The sequence below is a fragment of the Convolutriloba macropyga genome, chromosome 5 (genome assembly GCF_964194025.1).
Source record: "Convolutriloba macropyga chromosome 5, txConMacr16.3, whole genome shotgun sequence".
Classification (NCBI taxonomy): Eukaryota; Metazoa; Xenacoelomorpha; order Acoela; family Convolutidae; genus Convolutriloba; species Convolutriloba macropyga.
Genome location: NC_134472.1, coordinates 44,780,162 through 44,786,409, shown reverse-complemented (window position 1 = coordinate 44,786,409; position 6,248 = coordinate 44,780,162). Strand labels below are relative to the sequence as shown.

At 35.4% G+C, this 6,248-nt stretch overlaps 1 pseudogene; it reads right to left on the bottom strand.

Annotated features, from left to right (window-relative positions):
* Positions 1 to 4,862: 4,862 nt before the first annotated feature.
* On the bottom strand, positions 4,863 to 5,525 carry LOC142340380 (uncharacterized; annotated as a pseudogene).
* Positions 5,526 to 6,248: the final 723 nt, after the last annotated feature.

The following is a 6,248-nucleotide window of genomic DNA, read 5'->3' as shown; positions in this document are numbered from 1 at the left end:
TTGAGTTGTTGTGGTGAAATATGTTGCATAGAAGTTTCGTAATTTGAATTCGGAACGCTGTAAACGTTTCTTTCATGTGTAGAATAACTTCTCGCCTCAGACTGTTCGCTTGAGTCGGAAACAATACATACTTTTCTCGATTTCTGTGACATTTCTTTTGGCCGTTCGGTTTTTACTTCAAACAAGTAAATCAAATGATCTGAAAAATAAACATTTAAATTTGGGTATTCGCACGAGTGACAAGTTATTAGTTGAATAAACGAATTCAAAACAGACTAAAAACTACAAATATTTATATTTTGTAATTTCCTAATTTCCTATTTTAAAACTTTCATTTGGTCGCTATATGTATTCCACATTCGTGTTGTTGTTCGGTGTGACCTCCGTGACGTTTGACATCTTTCCACTGAAATTTGACACGATGGCGGTCTACTGTGGCGCTTGGAGTAAACGTCGGCTGAGTTGAGGAAAAGGCTACCTGTTTAAGGTGAAGTCGCGAAAGCTCGTATACGTTGTCAAAAGAGTGTTTTCAGATGCGGGGGGGGGGGGGTTGAGATTGCGAGACTCATCGAAATTATTCATTCCACACTAAAGGAAGTTTAAAATGACTTTTAAACATTCTCTGATAAAAGTTGGAGATGTGAGGGGGGTGGGGGGCAGGGGGAGTTGGGAGAAGTAGAAGACTGAATGACTACCGGAAAGATTGAATTATGACTACCGGAAGATTGAATTATGACTACCGGAAGATTGAATTATCAGATTACAACAACAAATAACACCAATTATTTAATGAACTTTAATCAACACCTGTTACGATAATAGCAGTTAAATTAAGTTACGATCGACACTGGAAAAACACTTCAGCATTAGTCTACGAGTTTATCGCCACTGTTATTAAGTGAACAACACCTGATGAAGAAAACAATTTGATAACCTTGTAGTCTAAAAAAACTTGTGTGATGTGTGCTGTGTATGTGTGTGTGGTGTTTGTGTCTGGTGTGAGTGTGTGTGTGCGTGCGTGCGTGTGTGAGTGTGGGGGGTAGGGGGCGCATGAGAACAAAAAGAAGAACAGATCCAAAGAAATATTATTTACCTTTGAAAATGTAATTGTCCTCAAAAAATGGAAAGGGGAAACCAATAAAACTGTGTTCATTTTTGAAATGATCGCAACAGGTGTTGATTTAAAAAATTACTTCTTACAAAACACACAGCAAAATGCGTGCACAATGTTAAACAGCTGAAGTTAATTACACTGTAGTAGGAGTAACAGAAATCCAAATGAATGAATGACAATGACGTACATTTCTAATCTCGCAAATCAAGTTTTTTTGCAAAAATTTAACTAAGATCTTTAAATCACAATCTGCATCCAAAGCTTAGCCTTATCGACCTTCAAATTTGATAATATCAATGCTCAGATCAAATTAAAAAATTGACCTCATCTGATTACTTTAAATTTCCTGCCAAAATTACCAAAGAGATTATCTAACTTGGTATCCTTAGCTCAAAGACAATTCTTCGTGATCTCTTTGAATTAGTTGTAGTGGGCAATATAGACAGTTACGAATTTCCATAAGAAATATAGGAAACATAGGCCATCATTTCCAAAACTTTTATCGACATCGTGTTTTCTAAACATTTTATTCGGTTGATTATCTGTTGAAAGTTATTGTTCCGACCCCTCTTGAGGGGGGGGGGGAGGAACCATATACTCAAACGGGTTTTTTTATTCAGTCAATTTCGGCCGATCGATATAGTAATCGTAGAGAGTTGTGAGTTGTGTCATTAGAAAGCCCGTCCAGCGTAGAATATGGAAACGAAATTTTTTTCAATTTTCGCATTTGACGGGGAGTTATCGAGGTGTAAAGTTTTGTGAATATTGGACGTACTTCACCTGTTTTTATTCACGTTTTGACCAAATTTTTGGGAATTTTGACCAAATTTTTGTCAATTTTGTTAAATTATGTTAAAATTGTTCCAGGTAGTAATATTTGATTTCATTTCTAAAGATAGAGGAGAGGGTTGTTGCATTGATCAATCCGAGTTTTGTGGCTAGAATTTATAATAAATTTTTTGAAATTTAGACTAATTCCGTCAAAAATGGGGCCAAGTTCAATTTATGTAAAGAGATTTCTATACTGTTCAATAATTGTGTTTCATTTTGTTGTCATGTCTAATTAGTCGTTTTAGAAGGAAGACTTGTTGATGTTAAGATGAAGGTAAAATGGTGATTTACAGTTCTTTTAGGTAACATCTTATAATCATAGTGCCTTGAATTGTGTTATGTACAATTGTTTGAAGTTTTGGTTTCTTTATGTATTTGTTTTTTGTGGGCTCATGACTTAGTCTCATTATTAACAGGCCCAATTGGCTCTGTGAGGTGTTCCGACTCAATCCATCGCTTTTTGTTGTAATCCAAATTCTTTCATGACTTTTGAAAATATGTGTTTCCAAATATAAATTTGAGTTTTTGAGCTTCGTCTAATTGAAATTGTTTTTCGCTCGATTTGTAGCCCAGTCCCTGTAAACACAGGTCACAACCCGATTCCAGTGAGCTATAATTTTATGTGTATAAAGGTTTTAGCTTCAAACATATGTTTCTCGGCTTTTTTTACGGTTACTACGAAGTTTGATATTACTACGAAAAAGTCAGATTTTTAGATATTTGTACATTCCAAAGAATTTTTGGCTTCTTTTTAAGTTAAAACAATAATCGTTGATCCCATTGGTTTTGAAATTTTGCGCAACCGAACATTGGATAATGACATGAGATGCCTCAATTGCATCATATGTAGATATCAATGATTATTATTAATAACTGTGAAATTAACTGTTTTGTGAATATTAGACGTATTTCACCTGTTTTTATTCACATTTTGACAAAATTTTCGCAAAATTTGACCAAATTTTTGTCAATTTGGCTAAATTTTGTTAAAATTGTTACAGGTAGTAATATTGATTTCATCTCTAAAGATAGAGGAGAGGGTTGTTGCATTGATCAATCCGAAATTTGTGGCTAGAATTTATGCTAAATTTTTCGAATTTTAAACTATTTTCGTCAAAAATGGGGCCAAGTTCAATTTATGTAAAGAGATTTCTATACTGTTCAATATTTGTGTTTCATTTTGTTGTCACGTCTAATTAGTCGTTTTAAAAGGAAGACTTGTTGACGTTAAAGTGAAGGTAAAAATGAGATTTACAGTTCTTTCAGGTAACATCTTATAATTATAGTGCCTTGAACTGTGTCATGTACAATTGTTTGGAGTTTTGGTTTCTTTATGTATTTTTTTTGTGGGCTCATGACTTAGTCTCAATATTAACAGGCCCAATAGGCTTTGTGAGGGGTTCCGACTCAATCCATCGTTTTTTGTTGTAATCCAAATTCTGTCATGACTTTTGAAAATATGTGTTTCCAAATATAGATTTGAGTTTTTGAGCTTCGTCTATTTGAAATTGATTTTCGCTCGATTTGTAGCCCTGTCCTTGTAAACACAGGTCACAAACCGATTCCAGTGAGCTGTAATTTTATGTGTATAAAGGTTTTAGCTTCAAACATATGTTTCGCGGCTTTGTTTTTACGGTTACTACGAGGTTTGATATTACTATGAAAATGTCAGATTTTTAGTTATTCGTACATTCCAAAGGATTTTTGGTTTCTTTTTAAGTTAAAACAATAATCGTTGGTCCCATTGGTTTTGAAATTTTGCGCAATCGAACATTGGATAATGACATGAGATGCCTCAATTGCTTCATATGTAGATATAAATGTTTATTTTTAATAACTGTGAAATTAACTGTTTTCAAAAATGGAAATATTTTTTTGGACTTTGCACCTATTTGCTCCTATTTTCGACCTGTAAAGCAGTCGCATTGAGGACAAGTCCCATATCTTTTCTAAATTAGTATAGTTTAAATTGTTTGTTTCCTTAAAATTTAATGGACATTTCAATCAGCTCCCGTTCTATATCATACGTCTTTTGTTTTCGGTTCTGGTACCCCTCTTATGCTAATATCAATGAAAATTTGACAATAAGTAATTTTTTATTTACATTCAGATTCGCGCTCAGTGAGATTTGAACCAACTTTTCATTCTCTAGTTTGCATATTTTCAGATGTTATTTCGCTCAACAAAATGACTCGTTCGTTCTCCATAACAAAGTCATCAAAAATGAGCCGAATTTTGTTATTTAAACTCCTCAGAAGGCAAATATTTTCTTCAAGGAGCCTTGTGCGCTTTACTTTCATCTACATAGAGTCGCCGAAGAGTACGTTAAAGAGCAGAATCAAGGGTTATTTTAAACTTTGTCAAACTGGTCTCCACAAAGCAATTAAACCAATTTCATGATTCAATATTTTAAGATTACTGTCGCACAAATCTCCGCGGAACGCGCTTTCGTCGAACATATTTTGCGGTGGAAAGCAAGTATTGCTTAGCTAGAACGTCCGCTTCCATTACAGTGAAATACTACATACAAAACACACTTGCACACATTTACATTGATTGTTAACTAGAATAGGAGCATTGTTAACTAGATAAATCGCTGGTACTGATCATTGGCGGCACATTCATTTTATAGTCATCCAATTGCAAATTCATTTTTAAATCGCACATTCAATTGCACATTCATTTTAAAGTCATCCAATTGCACATTCATTTTAAATCGCACATTCAATTGCACATTCATTTTGCTCATTTGAATTAGATGTTTAGTCGAGCTCGTAGGTAGTGTGGAAATTTGAGACCGCAAGATATGATTACATAAACTGTGTTCATATGGAAGCTCTACATAGTTCTGGCTCAGTTAATTCTATTGATATTTGTGCTACGACGAGATCGCTCGCTCCGGCTAAAAATTTTCAGCTCATTTGCCAAATCTCCAGACCATGTAAACCTGAATGAATTTGTCAAAGTCAGCCCTCAAAATGCTAGCTCCCTTCATCATGGACATGAATCTTTCATAATCTGCATCGCACAGTCAATTGATCCCTTATACTTGACAGCTTGTCCAGATGTCATCATCATTCGTCGTCTAATGGTGTCTATGGGGTATGAGATAAGTCCTGCAGTCACGGTCGCACCGTATGCCAAGCAGAAGGACAGCAATAGGTTGGCGTTCTCTCCCAAGAAGATGGGCTTCAATCTGGTTCGGCAATAATCCAGAGAGTAGACAAAGCAGAGAGACAGTCACAACCACCACTAGCAATTTTCTTACTGAAGTTAACTACGTAAGGATTTTTCTTATTGGGTTTGAAGAGAGCCTTAATTTGATCTTTAAACGCAAAATTAGGAGCTTGCATTGGGAAGTATCTAATACAATTAGCCAGACACAATCAATAACGCCCTTGTAACGTTCAGCTATTCTTCCAGCTTTGATCATCTCATATTGGTTCTGTACAAGCAATTTGACTCTTTCGATGGGAGCAGCAGTTGTCTTTGAGAATACCGCAGCAGCTCCGGCAAGGGCGAAATCTTCGAAAAGAGAAAGCTTGGGCTTTCCAGTTTCGCTAGCAGCTGTGAGAGGCATTTTGACTGACTAGGTTTGCTTTTATTCGAGGTTTGTTGTTATTCGAGAATCGTTTAAATCGTCTAAATTCATGCTGTTTAAATCGTTACTTTCTTCTTCTGACAAAAAAATTTCATCCATTTTAAAGCCATGATAAAGCTGCCACACAGAAAACATGATCAGCTGCATTGGTGGGAGGTGTTTTAAGCTGTGCGAAATTGACGAGAAGTAATGCTGGCTTTTGGCGAAGCAGCAACTGTTAAGTTTAACAAAGATTTCTGAGGAGAATTTGGTCCGAAGTCTAACTTGCTTCGAGACGATTCCATTCGTTTTGCTATGCATAGCTGTTTCTGATCCCTGTTGTAACTGTTTCATTTTTACTTAACCTTGAATATCCAATTCTATCATTCAAATTATATTATCTTTGTTTTTGTTAGCTTAAGGTGTGTTTCCCATTATAGCCCCCCCCCCCACTACCTTTCCCCCACGAAACTTCCCCCCCCCGTTATGGTATAATTAACACGAGTGAGGGAGTACATTATGAGCACTAAATTTTGATCACGTGTATAACATGATTAAATGGAACAGTTCCTCATTGTTAAATCTGGTCGATTCAAATGCGATAAATGATAAGCAAATGCGATAAATCATAAGCAAATGCAATTAATGATAAACAAATGCGATAAATGATAAGCAAATGCGATAAATGATAAGCAAATGCGATAAATGATAAGCAAATGGGAT